This window comes from Excalfactoria chinensis, chromosome 4 (genome assembly GCF_039878825.1).
Source record: "Excalfactoria chinensis isolate bCotChi1 chromosome 4, bCotChi1.hap2, whole genome shotgun sequence".
NCBI classification, from domain to species: domain Eukaryota; kingdom Metazoa; phylum Chordata; class Aves; order Galliformes; family Phasianidae; genus Excalfactoria; species Excalfactoria chinensis.
Window position 1 is genome coordinate 53,242,950 of NC_092828.1, and position 23,885 is coordinate 53,266,834.

At 40.4% G+C, this 23,885-nt stretch overlaps 1 protein-coding gene across 6 annotated transcripts in view; it reads right to left on the minus strand.

Annotated features, from left to right (window-relative positions):
* Positions 1-23,078, minus strand: part of CCSER1 (coiled-coil serine rich protein 1) — a 585,787-nt gene extending 562,709 nt beyond the window's left edge. For 5 of the 6 annotated variants that reach the window (XM_072336461.1, XM_072336463.1, XM_072336465.1 and 2 more), the window contains exon 1: positions 22,915-23,078. The gene's annotated coding sequence lies outside the window, so the exon portion shown is untranslated. Of the gene's footprint in view, positions 1-1,744; positions 1,766-22,914 lie in introns of those variants that run through there. The other variant, XM_072336462.1, reaches the window with a different exon arrangement.
* Positions 23,079-23,885: the final 807 nt, after the last annotated feature.

Genomic DNA, 23,885 nt, shown 5'->3' on the forward strand with positions numbered 1-23,885 from the left:
CAGCAGTCAGTCTGCAGTGACACTTCCTGATAGAATACATGCCACAATTTAAATATCAAGAATTTTGCTTGTATAAACAGCATTCACATTCAGTGCTTCAGTGAAAAGTGTTACACCCATCACAGTGTCAGTAATAATAATATCCAGAACAATATAAAAATAATTAATCATGAAAAAAAAAAAAAAAACACCCAAAAACCTCTTTTCACATATTTATTTCTATAGTTAATTAATCTGGATTTCAAAATTCACCTGAATATATATATATATACTTTTTTTTTTCTTTTTATATGTACTGTAAGGTCATAGTAGCCTAAATTTGAGACCAAAACTTGACCCATTAACAGCCTTCTCACTGCCTGAGCTGTCCCAGGTGACCAAGAACATGCCTGCTTCAACACTGAAAAGCTAGGGCTACTGCTTACAATGCTAATTTGCTGGTTTAAAAAAAAAAAAAAAAAAAAAAAAAAAAAAAAAGTACAAACAAATCAGAAATGATCCTGAGATTACTACAAAAATTGGACTTCCATTCTTTTTTACTAGTATTATTTAATGTGAGAATTCAGCTTACCTTACCTAATAGCAACAATCAAGACCTCACATTTTCCAAAGACTTCACACCCTGATTATGGGATTTACCTTCCTGCAAAATCTAGGCTAACAAAAAAAGACAGAAGGAAACCCCATGTTTCCAAGCCACATTTCTCAGTGCAGGTAAATAGAAATCAAAACAGAGCTGTTTCTCTGGGTCAAGAAGTGACTTAAAATATAGCACAATGCGTGGCACTGAATTGCTACTACTCATATAAACAACTAATAATTTAGTAATCTAAATATCAAGAATTTCATCAATGATGAATTCAGATAAACATTGAGATAACATCTTCAGCATTGCCAGACACCTTACATTGAGTCACTAGAACAAGAACTGACTTGCTGCCTGCAAAGGTGATGAACTGTGAGTCCAATTACTCCTCTTCAGGCTGGTCTATAAAGAAAGAAAACCCATTATATTAGCTGCTTCAGTCCTATTTCCCTGAAGAATTCAACATTAGTCCACGCTAACATACAGAGAGCTACACAAACAAAAATGGTGAGGACTCTAAAAAGAAATGGAAAACGTAATTAAACAAAGATGTGTACTCAAAGCCAAAAAGAAAATGTAACTTTTATTGACAAATGACCTGTGCATACACATTACGTCTCCATATAGTTACAAATTAAATTCCAACACGGTGCCACTAACATCAGCTATTTAACCATTTGTAGCTGCCTCTTGAAGCAAAAGTACAAGCAGACCACCAACACTGCAACTATGCCATGCTACGATAACACACTTCAGCTATTAAAAATAAAAAAATTCTTCTGCCACTTATGACAAATCAATATGACATACATAAGATCAAAATCTGTAATTCAGTGATGTTTTAGCACATTCATATGTGCTACAAAACAATACCGCAACCTGCATTTCCAGCTCCCATTTCTTCATGGGGTACCATCAAGTACTGCCAGATAGTTTGCCCACTACCAGCTATAAAGGCCACAATTCAAAATGAATAAGGAAGGGTATGTCCAGTTCTACAGAGAAAACAATACTGATGACTGCAGTATGCAATACTAACAGCCTGTAATGAGATGGACAATGAGGCAATGACAGCAAAGCAGCTAGGCTATAACAAGTAAGGGTTAGCTCATAGGCAACAGCCATAAGGCACAGAAACAAAGGAAAGAACCTGTTTACCTTCAGAAAGCCTCAGGTATGCATGTATCTCCAGACAGAAACCCTTGCCTCCACTACCAGCCCTTAAATGAGGTCTGGGAAGGGGTGGATCCTGGCTCTACCCCTTCTAGTCACTCAAGTGAATTGCACCCACCTGAGCTCCCCAGGGTTGGCCCTGCCTTCCCACTAGGGCCTCAATCCAAGCCATGACAGCATTTCCACTACACAGCCTATGCAAAAATTTTCTTGAGATCTCATCTTTTAAGGCTTTAAGAAATATTGAAAATGAACATGTGCAAATCCTCCTAGAGCAGTTGCTGTTCCTTCCTGAGCAAGAAAGGACACCAGATTAAACAGACCGTAGAAAGATCTATTTCAGCCATATCTATGTTCTCACTTTGCAAAGTATCCAATAGAAAGCCAAAATCTTAACTAAGATGTGCAATGGAAGACAACAAAGAGAAACAATAGTATATTGGATCGATCATAACACAGTGGGACCACTGGAAATGCCTTTCTGTTATCCTCCAACAGCATGGGGCAAGACACATAAAGAAGGTGCGCTCCAACTTGGCAAGCTGTAGTGCAAGCAACTATTTAAACAATCTCAGAGGGCTGCCAAAGCCCAGGGCACACATTATAACCATACCTCACCAAATACGGAGGAGCACAACACTGAAGCTATGCCTATAATTGGGATCTGGACCTGAGGAAAATCTTTAAAAGCCACAGCCCTCCTTTTGATGTATGAGTGAGAGAAATGTTGCCAGTGCTACTGAAACACTCAGAGGAAACACAGCTTAATGTGCTTGGTTGGCAAAACCGGGATGTAAACGGAGATTTGTGCCAGTTCTCCTGCTGACTAAGATCAACACTACTCTACAACCAAAGTGTATTGAGCAACGGTGAAAGGCATGGTTGCAGACATAAGCTTTTGCTGCTACTACTGTTGGCCCACTTGGCCATAACTAATCCATCTACTAATGAAATTAATTAACTAGAGAAGAAGTTATTTCTCTACACAAACTCCTAAGTATATACGGTATCTTACTTTGAGCAGTTTGATACATGAAAAGGCTGGCTTTCTCTTTCTTCTGACTTAAGCACAGGATGGGATTTATTGCAGGACTGTCATGGTTTGGCTGGTCCTGTGACAAAGGGGCAAAGGGACCCACAGATCCACACCCCATGAAAGAGGTTGGTAGGGAAGGGAAAGGTATGGAGATGGGCCTAGACAAAGAAAAACGGTGGTGATAAACTAAGGGAAAAAAAATTAGTTTACTAAATATAATAGCAGAATGTGAAATAACACAATCTAATACAACTGGAATAGAAGCTAAGAAATCAAACAAAATGAGAGTTTCTGAAACCGAAGTCCTTACTCCAGTGTCATAGGCAAAATAGCCAGGGAGCAAAGAGAGCAGCCTCGCAACTCCCAGTTTTATCTTTCCCTCCAAACTGAAAATGAGAAAATGAAGTCTTCTGTGAGTTGTAGAAGTTCACTCTTCACTCTGAGACCAAGAGCCTGGAAATAACAACAAATCTATGGGTCTGCAGCATTAACTCTTTAACTCCCGGAGCACCACGTGATGTTGTGTTGTAAAATACAGATGAAAAATGATAAAACCATAACAAGGACTTAAAAGGTGTGATCATCTTCTATTTCAGAATTCAAAGCATTTCTGCTTTCCATATTTAGACAGTCTCATTCATTCACTCAAGAAGGAGCAATTTGCCATGCAATCAATTTGCTATTTCCAATTATGTCACCTCTGAGCTTTGATTTTTATACGTTTGCAAAACATGGATATGCTAATTGTGTTAAAATCCTTAAGACCACTTATGGGAAGGTACCTTACAAAGTTTAATCATTTCTAGTTCAAGAAATACTAAGAGAATATGGCTACGCTTGCCCTTTTCCAACAGAAACCTCACTGGGCCTGTAACCACACAGGGGGCACAACTCCATTGCACACTGTCAGAGGACAAATTTGCTAAGAAATATGCAGGGTGGAATTCTGAAGATAAGAGCTGTCAAAAGGGAACAACAATGAAAGAAGGTTGGCATCTCTGACAATACAGGAAATAATGAGGTATAGCAAGATGCTCTCTCCCATTCTGGCTCAGTTGTTCGCACTGTTCCTTCCCTCAGTCTTCACTGTGTGGCTTTTTCAATCTCAGAAAACAATTAATTAAGATTTGTAAAGCGCTTCTTGAAAGGTCAAACACTGTGTAAGCACTAAATGTTATTGCTATGTAAAGGAAATGGAAAAGGTTTAAAATTAGTTAAAAGTTATATGCTATTAGTTTTAATATAACGTTTGTACTCTTGTAGCAGAGCAGAAATTTGTTCTCCAGTTTTAATCCATCTTACTACAGTCACCATCACAGGAAAAATAAAAACAAAAAGAATAAGAAATGAAAACCAGTGTTTAAGATCACCACCATCACAGAAATCTTAACAGAAACAGTCAAATAAAGAACACAACAATTTTAACCAGTTCTTAGCAAATACCTTTACTGTCCTGCATCACAGAAATTACACATTCAAAAGAACAGCTTATGTAAATGTTTATATTTCACACTCCATACATACACACAGTGACACACTGTGAGCATATTTGCTTTCTGGTTTGTTTGGTTTGGTTTTTTTTTTTTTCAGAAAGAAATAAAGCAAATTGGCATTTACTGTCAGTCTGCCCATCTAACACTGGTACTGACATCTTTCCTCTGAAAGCCTATCCTGAATCCCAACCAAAACAGTCCACCCAAAAGAGCTACAGCACTATCATTGGCAAAAGGAGCATCATTTAAAATCAGCAGTCCTGCTATCGTCTTTAACATGCTATCAAGTGTCTGCCACACTACTTGAACACAAAAATCATCTTTTTTTTCCCAACACCAGAATTCTCAATCCAGTGTTAACAAACTCTTAGTGCCATCCTTCTACCAATGTTTTCCATGTTTCCACTTCTGATGCAGACATGTCTGAAGTCCGTTGCAGCCTTCTGAACTTTGATGCAACCAGAGCTTGAACACCACCCTGCTGTCCTTCTGGGTGGGCTAGGGTGAGGTTAGCATTTTAATTCTCTGTTCAGTAACCAGGAGAAATAACAATCACTTGAGAGGTTCGAACAGAAAACAAATTTACTTAAATCTCAGAAGAATTACAAAAGATAGGGCTAGCCAAAACTTGTAACAAGATAACCCTTACATCTAGAAACAAGGTCAGATAGAGGCTTGGGACAATATTACCTACAAATAAAGTCAAACAGAGACTTAGAAGGATACTACCTTTATGTATCAAAAGCGGAGACAGAGAGAGATGTGGAAAGAAGGTAAGACATCACCACCCTTAGATCCAGCAGTGGTCTCTGCTCATAGGTGGGTGCTTCCAGTGGCGTGCACACATGGGGGGGGCTCCTTAGGTTTGTGTCTTCCATAGTCTGGTTTACATATGCTCAGTCCTCTTTCTAAAGCCTTTCAGAAGGAAGTGTGGACAGCAAGGGGGTTACTTCTGTGCTCTCCCCCTTCTGCTGAAGACTAACTCTAAAAGCTAAATTAACGCTGTGTTAAGTATCAGAAGAATAATTACTTACATCTTTTAGCCAGGGACATCCCAAAGCCAGTAGGCCTTGAGGAAGACCTTAAACAGGATGCCTTGAGGATGCTATCAACTTTTGGAAGAAAACTCAAGGTCCACATACTCTTAGCTGAACCACCTTGATTATAATAGCAAAAATCACATCCATATGCCAAAAAGACTCCTGCCCAGGTGAAAAACACTCCCTGAGAAGTAGTGGAAGTACAGAGTCAGCAATATTACAATTATATGTAAATAACTAACCAATCACTGCAAGGAAGACAGACTGGAAAAGTCACTAACTCTGTAACCTCCGCACATAAATATAGCATGGACGGTTCTGTTTGGGGTGCTTGATTTGTGGGAAACCACTGAGCACCCAGGCTTGCGCAAAACTGAAATGAATTAGCCCTGCTGAGCTTATGATCACTGACCTATTGCACACCAGGAATTAAATCCACTTTTCAGACAACACCTCTCTCACTATAATTGATTCCCAGGCAATTTAATTTAGCCAGGCAAGTGCAAAACCTCAGACTCTCACAGGTGCTCCTGCAGGTGGCTAACATCTCCTTATCCTGCTGAGTGAGACATTAATTCAGCTGAGTCTCTTACAGACACAGCACTGCAGTTGTTGATACAAACCATTCCAGGAGTACATTTGCCACAGCTGACTGGCCAGAAGCAAGGGCAGCTCTCAGCATTCCCACTCAAACCCTTCAGTCACCAAAATGCTTACCTACACTCTCAGTCAGCAACCGGTGCTTCCACTACATTCTGCTGCTGACACCTGGCATCCCACTAGTTTTAGCTGATGCATGAAGAACAGCCATGGAACACACCCTTTATTTGCAATAGTTAACATATCCACAGTTCAGCTTCTTCATAGATACTGTGTGCTTGTGTTTACAAAACTGCTTTCACTGATGTCACATTTCATTCACATAGATTTACACATAATTTAGTATACATAGCGTTATTAATAAAGAAATAAGGAGTGGGGGGAGCAGGCTTTATGCCTCAAAGTCATTAAAATATTGAATTTCCCACTACATCATTAGCTATGCATGTCTGGTGAGTATTCAACCATATTTTGAAGAACAAGAAATCACAGACGTGGAAACCACATGAAAGAAATGGCTTCAATCCAAAAGGAAACAATGTATCATCCAAAACTATATGACCCAGTAGTAGTTTAATTATAGCTTGCCTAATTATACCTTATGATACCATGACTTTGTAGCATAAAAACCAAATCTCATACACACACACAAAACCTATATTAAAAAAGCATTATGTCTGTGCTGTATAAAATGAATGAAAGCTAGGAGATCATAGCCAGCCAAGAAACATGCTGTATGTCCTCCATACAGTGAAATGCTACCTTGACAATCTTCTGAAGAATCCAGGTGTAGCAACATGAGTAACAACGCACAATATGTCTCAATTGCCTACAAACTTAATCAGTTTGTTTTCCTCTTGAAATGCTGATGTGTTTGAATATAAGTCCTGGAATAAAGATTCCTTCCTACATTAAAGGGAGAGTTATTGTTGCCAATATATAGTAAGAAAAAAAAAAAAAAAGTATACAGAAGTCCAAAAAATACAGAATATTTTAACATAGAATCACAGAAGAAGTAAATGAGAGAAAACTGATTAAATCAGAGGTTTTATGCAGGGCTGCCTAGACATGGGACTGGTAACACTCACTTTCCCTTTCTGTTGGGTTCACGTTTAGATGAAGCATTCAGAAATCCCCAATAAAAGAACATGTTCCCATGTTAATGCTGAGTTTCAAGAAATGTGTTAACTATGTAGTTTCCTGTAACATTTCAAGTCAGCAATGAATCCCCTATAAAAGTATTAAACCCGTACACTAACATACAGGAAACCATAAATGTTTCCCTCTTTAATCTCCAGATGATGATGGATTTTATTAAACAGATGCCACCCATCTTCCATTTAAGTCAGCTGAAAGAACAAATTAGATGCACGGTTCCATAATGAAAATGTGAATTCAATGTGAAGCTTTGTCTGACAACAGGCTTGTACAGCAAAGCTTAAGCAGAGTTAAGCTGTGGTCTCTGAGGGCTCCTCCTGGCACAGAGTGCTCATGTAGGATAAGGAAGGACTGGAACTGTGTGCAGCCACAGATGTAAAAGGCAAAAGGCCAGGCGACAGCAAAGAAAGGCAACTGCAGTCATAGTTAAGGAGGGAGTAAGAAACATCTTTCTGGTTAGCAAAATCCATAAGCACTCCAGTTCTGAAATAGAAATACACCTAATCTTTTTCATTACTGTCATTACTTTCAAGGAAGCAAGACTAAGCATATTCTTATTCAGCAGAACTGCAGCCTTTTAGGAAACCAAGTTACGCCAGCATAGTAAGCTACGATGAAAGCCCTGAAGGCAGGCTAACCGCTTCAGACACCTGGAGGGCTGCCTGTGGATGATACAAAGCAAATGGGAGACCTCCATCACATCCATCATGTGGAGCAGACACAGAACCTGCGCTTCAGCAAGAAATGCAAACCTAGCAGCTGAACACAGGACAGAATGCAACAAAGGCATCACTTCTGCAGTGGCCTGGGGAGATGTCATTCACTGACAGGAAATTAAAGAACTTCTTTCCTGGATCTTTCTTCTTACCCCAAAATCCTTGGGCCATTCTCGTCCTTATGCCATATCAAAAAGTGTTCCTTCAAACAAATTCAAATTTAATTCAATATATAGGCTTACAGAAAATAGTCTTGTATAGGAAAATTAACTGTATTCATATTTGTGTTGGTTTTTTGTGTTTTTCTTTTGTTATTTTTTTCTTGTTGATTTTAAGTCCCATGGAAACTAATTAAAGGCATTAACCTCTCTTCAATTGCCTTCTTATCAAGTCTACCCTAGTGTGCAAGACAATGAAGACGGAAAAGGCTAAATCATTTTCCTCCTCTAAGCAGTAAGAAGTAAACAATAAATAAATAAAAATGAAGACAGTAACCAGTAGCCAACAAGTGTGGTGGTAAGTTCTCTGGTATTAAAAACATTGTAGTGTTACGCAGAAGACATCTGGGCTGAGTGTTCTTTGAAAGCAGCTCTTTTTTTAAATCCATTCAAGTCAGAGTTTTTCAGCTCAGTAACGCACTGTGCAGAGACATGTTGTAGTCTCACTCCTTGAATACAATGAGGATTGCCTACCCAGTAAGTCACTGTTTTTCAAATGCAGTTGAAACATGACCTAAATTTCTGCTTCCCATTCATACGACACACAGCTTATTAAAATGAACTCTATACAAATGAACTCATTTTACAATGCAACTCGGATTATCTTTGAAACTGAACTCCTCATGTATATATTAATAAACTTTTTGTTCATCTAGAATGTGAGATTTTAAGATTCGATTTAAGGAAGTGATGCTAGCTAGCATCATTGCCACAGTACCTCCAATGCAGCTATCCTCTAAGGGATAAAACTCTGACATATGCACACACATACTACATAAGAGAAAAAAGCACGATCAGATTCAAAACAATTGCTTCAGAGAGAGGATTTCTTTTTTTCTTCCTACAGAGTTCAGATGCTAAAATATCATTACCTATGAGAAATCAAATGTTAATCTGAAGTCACATTATAAATTTGAAATTAACTCAGCTGCCAAGAAATCACTGCCATCATTTGATATACAGAAAACAAGTTCTCCTTGTTTGCCACGTGGGACAGTGGATTATCAAGGTTCAAAAAACAAAAAGAAGATCAGCAGGATTCCCTTAGCTCACAGAATAAGATTGTCAGCTAGCGTAATTTGCATTATCTTGGGCACTGCGTGCATAACTAGCTCTCACAGAGACTTCCAAGTTCTTATTTTCCACAATTCTACACACTCCAAACTCCAGGAAACTTTGCCAATTAAGAACTTTGATCTCATCATTCTGAAAATGCAGCCAGCTTACAATTTGCAAATAGGCAACATGTTACATCTAGGAAGAAAATCGGACATTTACCTCCCCCAAAAATTGCCCTTTCAGTCTCCTAACATTTTCATGCCAGAAATTCTACACACTTGGTAACACTCCATGGAATTCTCTTCCCCAAACTTATTCCCTTGAAAACATACAGACTCTTAAGCTTCTCCACATGCTTGAGCACGAAGCTCCAAGTTTGCCAACCCACTGTACTCATATTTTGAAGTATTTTGTTTTGAAACCAACTACATCAATGAAAGCTGAACAACTTAGATAATATACTTAAAAATACAAACCTCCTTACCGTTTTCATATTTGACAGTTTTTTAGACCACAACTGACCTAGAGAACACATACATTAACAAGGTAAAAATCCTCTAAACCAAGCAGCTTAAAAGTTCATAGCTGCACGTCCTGAGAGCACCCGCTCCGTTCACTGAGTTGTGAGAACAATTCAGATTAAATAATGTTAATATAACTAAACCCATCCACTTATTTTAAAAGATTTCTAGCATTAAATTTAATTTCTTTTCTACCAAGAGTATCTGAAATGGTGTTTCAAAAAAAGTACTTAATGTACTGGAAATATTTCCAGTATTTAAATAAATTTTTCATTTATATTAAAAAAAATGCAAGGATTGATTCTCAGATATTGCATCTGTAGGTTACAATCTTGATCTCCATCACTTGACCAGTCTGTGCTTTCCAGGGAAAAGTGCTGAAACCACAGTAACAGCCTGAATTACTTACAGATTTAGGGTGAGATTAACCCAGCTTTACAGTAACAGAAGTATTTTCTCATAGGATCAGGAAGGTCATGACTAGCTTTAATGACTATTTGTTTATTACACTCAGGACAGTGACAAAATGCAATTTAGATAAATGAGGTACTTCAGCAGGGCAAAAACAGTGTTGTGAATTCCATACCTCAAAATACAACAGCCTGTTTCTCCACAGCAATCACAAGAAATCATATTCCTTTCAACTGCAGTACTCATATACACCATAAAGTAGGCCAGGAGTTGCCAGAAAGCCCTTGTCTTGATGAAAGCATATGCCAGCCCTCCCCTCCTGCAATTTCACATCCAACAAGATCTCTGCAGCACACAGGAACAGTGAAATGTCAGATGAGGATGAAGGATGAACACAATGTCCAGAAAGATAGCTGAAGGGTATGGTCATCTGTGTGACACTGATTCGGAGAAACACACAAGGCAAACAGGGTAAAAACCCCAAGGAAAGACAGAGTGGAAATCACACAGTTTCACAGGTGTACTTTCATATGCAGTATAGAAAGAAGGTCCCGAATCCAAAGCTGCTACACTGAGCAACTGATGAGAAGGCTGAATATATACATACATATACACACACATATATATATTTCAATAAAACAACATGCACTGCTCCACTAGAACATACAGAACACAAGGTAAAAATAGCATTGAAGGTTACAATACACTAGGGAGCCTTTCAAGCTGCTCGCAATACATCCTTGCAGCAAATGAAGGATGAGCACCAGGACAGATGGTAGAAACTTTTAAAGCCTACTGGTGGCTTTTTTTTCCCCCTTTCATAATCAGATGTAGCTATAGAGATTAGCACAACATAACAAACAGTGAGGATTACAGTGAAATTCATCTCTGTTTGTAGTTATTCCAAGACAAATAAGCAAATATGAAATATATTGTTTCACCTCTAGCCAGAATATTCCAATTTCCATCAAATCCATCTTCTCCAGTAAACGGCACACAGCCACACAGGAAAATTGTAAGGGTGTTAAATAGATGTTTGGAGAGCACACCTCCATGGGTACTCAACTGATTTTGAAAGCTAGATTCATGGCAAAACATTGCATCCCTTTCAAAAATCTTCCTAGATTAATATGACTATGATCTAGCACACATGCTAGGGAAAACACCAGTTCAACTTTAATACATTAATCACCTAATGGCAACAATCTATTTAACAGAAGAAAAAGTCACGGCAGACTAGCTTTTTGAAATAATGGAAAATAATGGAATATAGGAGGGCTGCTCCAAAAGCAATGCTTCCTATTTTATTATGATACCCATGACATCAGTGGTGGATGCTGGTAGTATGGCAATGGAGGCTGAACCTTCTCACCAATATTTGGTTACATTTCGTTGTTGTGTGACAGATGGCAGCGAAGTAGCAGTCTGACAAAATGACATCTGATGTTGAACTGCAGATGAAGCAAAGGTGTGCCATTTGATTCCTTCATGCAGAAAACATGGCATCCATTACCATTCGCCAATGCTTGATGAATATTTATGCAGAACTAACAGTGAATGGGAACACAGTGAGATGGTGGGTAGTTTGTTTCAGCAGTGGCAACAGTAAAACGAAAGACAAGCCACATTCTAGATGGCCATGCAGACTTCTATGAGCACAGCATGCAGACTCTCATGCATTTTTCATAGCAACAACTAACTAACAGTGGTAACTATATTGAAAAATAGTGCCCTGTAGATGAGAATTTGATCAAATAGTATTATTGTTTTCTTTATATCTGTTCTAGTTTCCAGGGAAATAAACAGGAGGCATGATTTCTGGAGCGACCTGCTTATATTTCTCCTATATGTATGATTGGTAACTGGTGTCTTTCCTTTAATACCATGAATGGATGTAAAATATGATTCTGCACTTACTCTGACTTCAAGTGAAGATTGTAGGACAGGGAATAAAGAGAATTACATTTTGTGCATAATAGCTTTTGACTTGGGAATCTAAAATAAATAAATAAATAAATAAAATAAAAACCTAAGCAGTGTATTCTGCTTAATTTACTTTGATATATGAAGATTAGCTCTAGGGAAATAAAAATAAGGCATTCAAGGATTCCTTCCACCACCTCTGTAATTGTTTCTTTTGTCATAGATTCATTAAATCCCTCTGGTAATTCTCTAAGTATTATAGATTTATGGCATTCAAGATAACAAAAGAGCCCTTGAAATGCAGCTTTCTTGCATTATTATTATTCATAATTGATAAATTACAAAAGGTCTAATACACACATACAGCAACCTGAGTACCACCAACACTGACTGAAGCACAAATAACACGAACAGATGCAAAACTATCAGTTCCAAAGCAAGAATCTCATCTTAAAAAGGATGCTTCACCTTGGAGTCAACCATGTTGTCCCTAGCATACCACTATATCTCAGCTGAAATTTTCTTCACAACAAAATAGGTGCATTTTCTGCACACAAGCTCAGCAAGTGGTTTCACTGGAACACAGTAATACAAACCTGTCTAGCAGAGCAAACCAAGCTCATTTTGTGCTTTTGAATAAACTCTACAGAGCAGTCTGTCCAACCTGTTTTTTCGAAATAAATAACAACATGAGTAAGTTTCTGCTTTTGCTACTGTGCCAAGCATTCATATCTTATTATTTTTCACAGTCCAGGACAAACATCTCTTGTACATTTATTCTCTGCATTGTTCTTCAGCATCAACTGTGATCAGCTACAGATAAGAAACATAATGTGATTTCTGAATGTTAGTACTGAAGTCAAGTACTGAAACTTATGCTTCCACGTGTTAAGTTTCCCTTGACGCAAAGACTCCTTTGCTTTATTTTTAAGCTTATTTTCTACTATAGCAACAAATCACTGAAAAACATAAGTAGGATTGCACACCCTGGTGCATTCGGATTTTGTCTTCGCTATTAATTGCTAAGTGTTGTGCTATTGCACAGAAAAACACATGCCTCTATCTGAAGCTTCTCTACTTCCTACACCTCCTTAACATAGAAGAATCAAAGAGATGCCGACCGGTAATGTGGCATAGTTTACTACAGTTTCCCATCTTCAGCTGGTACCTGTAACAGGCAACTTTCATTCAGATTCTTACACGGCATGACAGCAGCATTTGTTTGAACTTTCCTCATCCTTTTCCAACAACACACAATGCACAGAAGTCAATCCTGGCCTTTTTTGCCTCTGCTGACAGATTCACTGCATGTCAATGAAAACAGACTAACAAGAATACAGCACCCATTGCATTTCAGTCAAAAGCTGATTTGAACAAAAACTCCATAGCTGCAACATGCTTCCCAGAAGACTTCAGCTACTTAAATATTAAAAACAAAATCAAGCCTTAAGGTAAGGCAAACAAATCTACGATATGGGCCTGAACAAATCAACTCTCATCAGGCAGGCGTCAGTCCAACACCCTGAATGAGTGCTCCACCCCCAGCTTTTGGAAAAGGTCACAGAGAAATAACCTAGGGGGAAGGAGGAAGACCATCAAAAAGTAAATTAAAAAAGATTAAGAAAGCCGCTCAGACTTTTTTTCTCACATATCATTATGAATATCAGATCTAACAAGGCTTAGTTTCCAATAGATTTGCATATTGTGGTTAGTTCATTTCAATGTAAGAAGCTCCCAGCAGCCAAGACATGTACAAGAATCCTCTTCTAGGTCAAAACTTTGATATTAAACAAAGAATGAGCTTATCAGGCAGTTTTTCTCTCAACCAGAGATCTCACAACAGCTTACTAAAACTTTAACGTTTGAGATTTCTTTCATACTTCTTTTACCAAATCTTTGCAAGCTTCATTTTCTACTTCTGGGGCAGAGAACCAGTTTCAAGAGGAATGGAGGAAAACCAACAATATACCACTGTTCATAACTGCCACAGTTCATAAGCTAACGCATTGTCAACCTGCTCCATCTCTCACTCACCACTGGCAGTTACTGCCCAGTGTAATAAATACAAGGCCAAACAGTGGACAATACACCAAAGGAAGCAGTACTGTAACACTAGCTGAGGATCTGGTCCCACAAGCATGCATTTGCAAACAGCTCTTTATTCCTCTATTGTTTATTACCTTTAAAACATCTACATACATTTCATATATGCTAAATTATAAAGAAATAACAGTTTCTGCAAAGCAGTAGCAAAAACCCCACGCAGGTAACAGATGAGTTCAAAATCTGGTATTTTGGTTGTCTGAGGTTGTTTTGTTTTGTGTGGGGTTTTTTTTTATGATGTTATTGTTGTTTAGTGAGCCATCATTTTCACTGTCCTTTCAAGCCCACTTCAAATTCTCAAAATGGTTCTTTAGCTCTCATGCCTCTCTCAAGCTGTTCTGTGTCATGTCACATCTTGTTTTATTTAAACTATACAAACTCTTTAGGACAAGGACTTAGTCTATATTTAGAAAATGCTGCATCAAAATATAGTGCTGTATAAGTGTTTTACAATTTCTTGCATGTTGAGCTTCAGCATTTTGGAAGTTACATGTATTGACCCAGCTAAAGGCTAACTACAGGGGAAGAAAACAAATCATAAACCTGAATATAGAAATGCTTCCTTAGAACATGCTTTTCTTTCCCCCTATTTTCAAAGCATGTAAAATCACAGTAGAGCAACTACATTGTAGGATCTTAATCAAATGGAAGTGTGTAAAAGTGGGTACTCTAAAGTTCTCATAACATTTTCCAGTAACAAGTACTTGCTTACCTTCTTCAACGAATAGTATCGCCCTGAGGCCACTTTTAACTAAGGCTGTAATGTGAGCAGTGCTAATACACAGCTTTCAGAAGCATGCTGCACATAACTCCCTTGAAACAGAGAGAGTAGTACTGTTTTGGTTTTGTTATCTCCTCCACTCCTCAGTTATTAGAGAACTGAGAGTAGATTTTAAAAGCTGAACATGTTTTTGGATTTTACTGCACTGGAGAAAGTAAATAAATGAAATCCATCCCTCTGAACTACTGCGCAACACTTACTATTTGACAACTAGAACAGAGCCTAGCTTTCAACTGAAAGCAACACAGCTTGCCTTCTACCCTCCACAAATACTTATATTATATGCAAGTACACATTTGTGTGTGGTATTTACCCAGAAAATTGATCCCTATGGTGTCTAGAGTATAACAGGGATTCCTCCAAGCAAAGCAATGGATATGTTAGCTATAAACTTCATCCCAGCTCTATTAATGCCCTAGTCTTCATCATCTGTTAACTCTACTAATTTGAAACTGCTGTAGGCATAAATGATATGTGTCTCTTGACAAAAATTTTCAGATTCAAGGTATCAGGCCTTAGCTGAGTCTCATAGGGCAACTGCTTTCATGCCCTTAGCTCAACAAACTCTAAACAAAACAAGTTCAGACTAACTTCTCCATATGTTAATACACATATGTGTAGCAGAGTTGCAGATCTAACAGTCTAGAACAGCCTTGTTGCTTCTGGTTCCAATTTCTGCCTGCTAGAAGTTTAATCTAAAACAAAACCTACCTTTAACAGACAGAACTTCCAACTTGTATATTACGGTCTTAATGACAGCCATGAGTCAGTACTGGTTTAAAATTCACAGAGGCTGTGGCAAAGGCAGTCAGCCACCAGAAATCCATTTGACCAAGATCAGGATACTAATATGAGGGCTTAAGAAAGGATACAGATTACTTTGCAGCTAATGTGACTAATCCCTTAATTTCTTCGGGCACCCTTTTTGTGGAATGGCAGAACAAAGAAACAGTCAGGATAACAGAACAGTTGATTTTACATTAATTCCCCACTAACTCTCCTCTGCCTTTTTTATTTCTCCCATCTCAGCAGATGTCCAAGAGTTTACCAGCTATGAAACAGATTAGCAGATAAAAAGAGGTCATTTGTGGTGTCAACCCCTAACAGTTGACAAACTTACTCATCTGTGTTCCTTTTATTTCCTCCTCATGAACTCCATATGCAAGTTTTCCACAACTCTGAACTTGATTTTGAGATACAGCTTTTCCAAACCTCATATGCTTCCTACTACTTTTCTGTTTGTCCTCTGAACATTTAAAATCCAGGCGAGCATTTTGACATTCTTGGTATTTTTAAACTCTGCTCCAGTTGAACTTTGTCAAAAGTATAAATATCTTGTTTCCCATTTGGCATTGCACCTTCAAATAACTGCTATTAGTACAAGCTAGGTGCCTCTAGGTACAGATCACTTTAGATTCAGACACACCAAACTTAATTGATGTCAACTGCATTTGCAGTGTCTTAGACATTCTAAAATTCCTTTTTCTATTATTCAAGCCTTTCAACACATCAATAAAACTATCACAAAACTATCACAGTATTTCTTCTGTTATTGCCACCGAGAATTCAAGAATGGGACCAAAAACAAAACAAAACAAACTGACTGACTGAAACTGAAAGTCACATGCTTAGCAAATTCTGGAAAAAATTCAATTAAAAAAAAAAAAAGTAAACTACAGCAATTTTAAAATATCATTTAAGGTCACAATCAAGATCTCATTAAAATTGGTTGCAGTTTAACCATTGCCTTACAGAGACAACTTTTCCAAAGGAGCTTATGGCTGATATATAAAAATTGGGTTGAGAACGTAACAAATCAGGATGCTTCAGTCTTTTATCCACAGTACAGTCACTGCACTAACTGTACCTATAAGACACTGGGTAATTCACACAAAACAAAACCGCATTACTTGGCTACATTATTTTGCAGAGCCTGCCATCACCTTTGCAAATTGCATTCCTTAGGCCACATCTGCTTTCACAATGGAAAATGGCAAAACCAAATGAGAACAGAAAGTATCTATCCACTTAGGTTCTTAGCAGCTTGTTAATCTCTAAGAGAAGTAATGTACAGAGAGCAATTAGTATGCCTTCCCACAGTGTCTCTGAAAGACAGTCACAAAATCACATAATGACTTGGGTTAGAAGGGACCTTAGAGATCATCCGGTTCCAATCCCTTGCCACGGGCAGGGTTGCCAACCACTAGATCAGATTGCCCAGGAACCCATCAAGCCTGGCCCTGAATGCCTCCAAGAATGGGGCATCCACAGCCACTCCAGATGACCTGTGCCAGTGCCTCATCACACACTGAGTGAAGAATTCCTTCCCAAGATCTAATCTAAACTTCCCTTCATTCAGTTTAAATCCATTTCCCCTTGTCCTATCACTATCTACCTGCATAAAAAATTGGTCCCCCTCCTGCTTGTAAGCTCTTTTCAAGCACTGAAAGATTTCGATAAGGTCTCTCCAGAGCCTTCTCTTCCCCAAGACCTTCAATCTTTCTTCACAGGAGAAGTGCTCCAACCCACTGATCATCTTTGTGGCTTTCCTCTGTGCCTGCTCCAAAAGCTCCGCATCCTTTCTGTACTGGGGGCACTGGGCTTGGACCACTATACTCCATATGCAGCCTCACAAGGGTGCAGTAGAGGGGCACAACCTCTGCTGGCCACCCTTCTTGATGCAGCCCAGGATAGTGCTGCCTTCCAGGCTGCAAGCACATACTGCTGGCCCATGCCCAGCTTCTTATCCCCCAGGATCACCAAGTCCCTCCCAATAGGGCAGGTGTGCTTTCACACACTGTGTCTTGTTGTGTGTTTTGTTTTTGGGTTTGTTTTTTAAGTGTAGTCATGCAACAAGAGATTACGCCACAATATTCACATTTCTATATATATAGCAAAATTAACATGTGTGTTACATGATATCAGCCTGTAAATGCCATTTCCTATACAATGCTGTATGTCTCAAAAAATACGTCTGTTAAGTATCAAGAAACATTACAAAATTAACATGCACGGATATTTATCCAAAAACATCTGTGGCTAGTTTGTAATTTTAAGCACAACAGACACCATGAATTTGACTGAGAGTGTAATCTGCTCCCAGGTTATTTTGGGATGTCTGTAAATCTGGAAGAACCTGCATCAACAGAAAGCATCACTTTGCTCTAAATAAGTATGTACAAAACCCCACCATTTTCTGTACTAGCATTTTCAATTCCCTTCAGCAATATGAAGAGAAAAATTGTTAATATATTAATGGAAGAACTTGCTTACTGAAGCAGTATATTAATACTTCTGAATACTGCAAATTAAATTAACTTGTTATCACTTACATAGCTACAATATATACATTTAATTCCTATTTAATTTTTTCTTGTACGGACTCAGGTAATAAGTACACTGGCAACTAATAAGGAAAATGAAAGACAATCTTTGTTTTGGCAGGGCAGTTATTCTATTATTCACATCACAACATATCCCGCAGTAGTATATGTTAGAAGGGCTAGGGTTGGGAGGAACCTTAAGATTATCTCTTTCCAACCTCCAACTGATGTATCAGTATTTTCCCTCAAAACCATTTGAAAGGATCACATCAAGATGGCACACCATAAAGGAGGAGCAGAAAAAACAACCAGAAGAACAGGAGTGAAAGAAGCCACACCAGAAAGAACACTAAAAATGCATGGGAACCAATATATGCTCTGATGCAATGATCTGTACTATAAAAATATAGAGGCCAAGAACACTTTTTTAAGCTTTCTACCAGTTTGTCACAACTGGTTAATCTTACTGGAAGACAACAGCGACCCTCAGAAGCATTAGTGAGTGCCGAATCTCAAATTCCTGATATGCTAGAACATTATAAAAAATTAAGCGGCATATCCTTAAATAATGTAAAAGTGTCATTACATTCTAGGAGTGATTGAACTACTTTCTCTCATACTTAGAAACAAAACAAAATGCTGGAAAAGCTTTTACTCCTAGACAGAAGAAGTAATCTGCTGGTGAAGAAACTTCATGGAAAAAAATGCTGTAGGATGTATACTAAAGTCCTGCTCCCACACCTGCAGGCAGTTTCCACATGTACACCAAGTTATCAAAAACAACCAAACTATACTGGTACATTAAGTCAGTAAGATAAAAGTAAAACATTACCAATACAGAAATATCATCGTTCCAATCTTTTAATACCTTCCAATAGTACAATCAGGGTCTTTTTTTAAATCAGTCGTTTTTGTGAAGAATTACAAAGTGTGTACAAGAGACTACAATGCATTCTTGCCTTTTTTTGTGTGTTGGTTACGTATGGTTTCTTCCCCTCACAATTACCGCCAGCCCATGGTTCGCTTTCCCTTATAATACCCTTCTAAAACTATCCTTGCATATCCTCCACATAAAATAACTATCCCACATAAGATAGATCATATTTCAGACAGTCACCTCTGCAGGAAACACTAACACTTGGTTGCTACACAATGGAAAACCATACTACATTTTTCTGTCATTCACATCACCTAAGTGGTAACACTCCGCCATGCAGGAGAAGACAAAAAGCAGTAAATAACAATAACCAGACAGTTAAGTAGAGAACAGCTGCATGGGCTTTCAATACAACTGCATGTAAAATAGGTGGCTGCTCCTCCTCAAAGTTACAGGCTCCTGCTGAAGCATAAGGATATGCACAAAATGTTACAGGTTCAAGCCATGCCATGCATTTTAAGTGCTTTACAGGAGCTGTATTTTACGTAGCATCTCACACAGCCAACAAATGCAGCAGCTAAAGCCTAACACTCACGTGTATGTACTCATTTAACAAGGTAATGCTGTCTACTATCATTGCAGAAAAATGGCCCAAAAAAATGTGATAATGAGAGAGCAACCCAATGAAGCCACAAAACCATTTTTTCAGGAAGCATGAATATGTAGCAGCAAGTAGACCCTGGTTTATTTCCCTTTTTTTTTTCTTCCTCCCCTCCAGTTTCAGCTAAACTACTTGCACTGTGGAAGACCTGAGGCACTGAATCCTCTAACAAGCATTAACTTCTGCAAGATAGAGAATACAGCTCAGCTCCTGCCCCTAACAAGCTGGTGGTTATTCTAAAAATAAAGTATGCACTGCCTATTAATTTGACTTGAAGAGTCCATGAATTTTCTTTTCCATGAATACTTGTGCTGATAGAAAAATAACCATTTCACCCAGTGCTTCACCTATTTTAATCTACCATTAATTAAAACCATACGGAAATGCCAAGTTCTGAGAACACACCATTTTTTATGATTTCCAAAATCTACCATTAAGCTTATTTTCACAACTTTTTTTTCTCTGTGCAATTAATAACCCCACATGAAAACTATACACAGACTGCATGCAGTATTGACTTTCCATCTACTCCAAACAGGCAAATTCAACAAAGCCACAGTGTCTTCCATGAGCCTTCGTGGAGCCTGATAGACAACTTTCCATGAATCTTCATGGAAGAGCAGGAATTTGGCCAGATGGAGAAGAACTCTCTTGTAATTTAGAAAACAATTTACCTAGCAACCCAAACAACTCCCAGATGTAAAGTTGCTCATTGTCCAGCCACTTACTACAAATATTATTCGAGGCATTAGGTTTGAATCAGGAGAAATGTTAACTGTACGTATGCAGTTTATGCGGCACAACTGCACTTTCATGCAACCACACACTGAGACGCACAGAAGATTTCACCTTCACTGCATTTTAAGTGACTCACAGACTTAAGTACCGAATGCTTTCTCTCCGCATGACCCAGACATGGTATCCACCTACCTATTGTCTCAGGTCATCTTGTATGACTCCACATCCATCCCTCTGCTCAGGCCTGCACCGAGCTCTCCCAAAGGTAGGACAGCATGAGGTGATGTGCACAAGCTATTCCAAAAAGTCCTGCAAGGCACACAGCCAAGGACTGCACTCTGTGGACTGACAGACCACTCAACTAAATCCTCCCAATGAGCAGCCTGAGAAATTGCTCCAAGAATTCAACATCTAACAGAAAATGTATCTGCCTCCATTAGTAAGAAAACTAAGCTCAGATCTTGTCTGCAACCTTTCCCAGTGGGGAAAAACATCTATTTCTATCTACTTCTTTCTAAGAATGAAGAACAAACAAATAAATAAATGGCACAACCACAAGACAACCGCCAAGAACATCCTGTCAGTCTTTGCAGAAAACAAATGAAAACTGAACTACAAGGCAAACACAAACATCATAAATTAATGCTTGTCCTATCGCTTTCTGTTTCCAAGTATTGAAGTACCAAGGTCCAGGCAGTCTTAACAAGAGCAGAGGATCTGTTTGCCTGCTATGTTCTCCAGCAGGCCTAAACACTCATGTAAATACAAAGCAACCCAAAAGCTGGAAATGCTTGTTAAGATGACAGGCCAAAACACTGCAGAGACCATAGCACTCCTGATTTCAGTGGGTAAATGAACTCCAAGTCACAGAAAATACCCCTTGTTGGCACAACACAACTTGACATAGCCTGGACAGCCACATGTTACCTTCTCCTGAGTTGTTCTCTGCTTGAGATACCAGAGAAGATCAACAACCTTAGAGTGAAAAGTCAACCTCACGTCCCCAAGAGGGCTTTCTAAGACTAATCCTCTGAGTAATTTCAGGACTGAGTCAGCCTTTTGCATTCCATCTCTTAAGACAGCATTCTTGAAATATGCTTTTTTTTTTTCTACTGTTTCTGCAATAATACAGTTCTATGGTAGCCTCAGAAACTGAGAGTAAAACAAGGCCCCAGAGACAATCACCAATGAAAAAAAGGGTTTTGCATTATTATTACTTCTAGCTAGGCAAATACAAATCCTGTTGTCCTTTATACTAATTGCATTTGTACTACAGACACATAGATTGAGCAGCTATACAAGAGCCCTCCTAAATGATTAGGCGCAATGTCTTACTATCTCAGCTTTTCCAGTTCATTAATATTTCACTTTTATATATTCATCAGCTGCTTTTACAGCATGTTCCCTTCTCTCCTTCTTAAGTGTGAGCACAGAAAAGTGTTTGAAGTTACTCGTAGACCTCGCCTCACATCCCCACCTCCGTGCCCCCAGAGAGTTCAACACTTCAAGTGCAATACATACCAGAGAGAAAAAACACATCTGGCACAGAAAAGGATAAAAAGAGATGTTGAGCCTCCCTTCTAGTTGCATTCAGCTATAAAGGCGTGCAATCAGAAAATAAAGCACACTACAATCTCTACACTGAGACGTTTACTGTCATCAGTCTCCAAGGCAAGTGGGAGACACACAGTTCTGAGGGTTCTCTTCTCCGTGGAAAAACAGACCTACCCAGCTCTTCAGAAGGAAGACTTGCCGCAACTTTCTTTGCCTTACAGAAACGTGAAAGGTCACCTCCTTCAGCCAGGAGAAAACGCTTAGAAATCAGCCAGAGGAAGCTCGGGATTTCCACAAACCCGGTCTATAATAGGCAGCACCACCACCATCTGCTCCACCTTCTGAGCGTGCCATGTGCTTTTGGAAAACACTGGCAGCGCCTTCGGCTCCTGCCCCCAGCCCAGCCCAGCCCCGCGCCAATGCCGCCCACGTTTCAGAACGCACTTCTCTTCCTGCCATCCCCACGGGTTCATCTTACATCCCTTCGTAAATAACAATAAACGAACAGCAAGACGCAACGCCCGAAACGAACGAGAGGAAAAAGGACCCTCTGTCCCCACTGACCCGCAGACACGCCGCCGGCCCTTCCCGGGGACACCTGCGGGCGCCGAGCCCTGCCCGCCCCACCACAAAGCGGTTCGCACCGCTGCCTCCCCCCGCTCCGCCGCCCTCGCTAATCCCCAGCGCACCCGGGGCTCGGCGCGGGGGGCTGCGGCAGCGCCGATCCTCCCTCCGGCCGGGAGCCGCCCCGGCAGCGGGGAAGGACGGCGGACTCGGCACGGCTCGGCAAGGCGGAGCGGGTGGGCCGCCCCGGGGCGACATCCTCCGCATCACCTCCGCACCTGGCACCGCGGGGCGCCCACGCCCGCCCGCCTCCCGCAGCTCCCCAAGGCACCCCGCGGCCTGCGGTGCCGCCCGGGGCAGGGCCGGGGACGCGCTATACCTGGCCGGGCTCCTCCGGCAGCCGGCGGGGACTGGAGACCCCGCTGCGGCGCCGCGGCCGCCGCCACCTCCCCGCCTGACGCGCCGCGGTTCACCGGGCGGCTTCCTGCGTCTCCTCCCGGCGCGGGATGAATAATCCGACCGGGGTCAGGCAGTCACGCTGCGGCTGCGGGCTGTGTGTGCGGAGCGGCGGCGTGTGGGCAGAGATCGAGCGGGCGGGGGCGGGTCGGGGCGGCGCTTCCGCGTGTGTGTCGGCGCGGGGCGGTGCGCGGGCGCTGGGTGGCGGCTGTCCCCGCGCGTGGCGTGGCCGTGTGGTCGCCGCGTCCCTGCGTGCCCCCCGCAGCTTGCGGCACAGAGGGGAATGCGCCTCGAGGGGAAAGCCCGAGCCCTTCAGGCTCAATTCGGCCCTGCCCCGGTGTACTGACGCTCACCATCTGCTCGAGGGTTTGATTTTATTTTCTGCTGCACGGCAATCTGATTTCACTTCCTCATCGTCTCCTCTGATGCATGTGTTGTGATTATTTCTCAGTGCAGCTTGCCTATCACGATCTAGGAGCATCACGGTGTTTGATTAATGGAATGAGGAAAGAGCACTGAGAAAGTAGTAGCCATATGACAGGCAAGGTTTCATCTGCATCAACACAGCAATGGTGCACCTGGAAAACTGGGGTCGAGGCAGCAGTTACGTGGCATTTTGTGCCCCTGTTCCATTCAGAAAGAAGTGGTAAAAAAGAGAAACTGTTATTGATAGGTTAAGAGGTAATGGCCTCAAGTTAGGCCAGTAGAGGTTCAGATTGGGTATTAGGGAAAGCAACTTCTCAGAAGGAGTGGTTGGGCACTGGAATGGGCTGCCCAGGGGAATGGAGTAGTCACTGTCTCTGGAGTTGTACAGGAAACATGAAGATGTGGCCCTGAGGGACACAGCTGAGTGGGCATGGTGGTGTTGAGTTGACGGTTGGATTAGGTGATCTT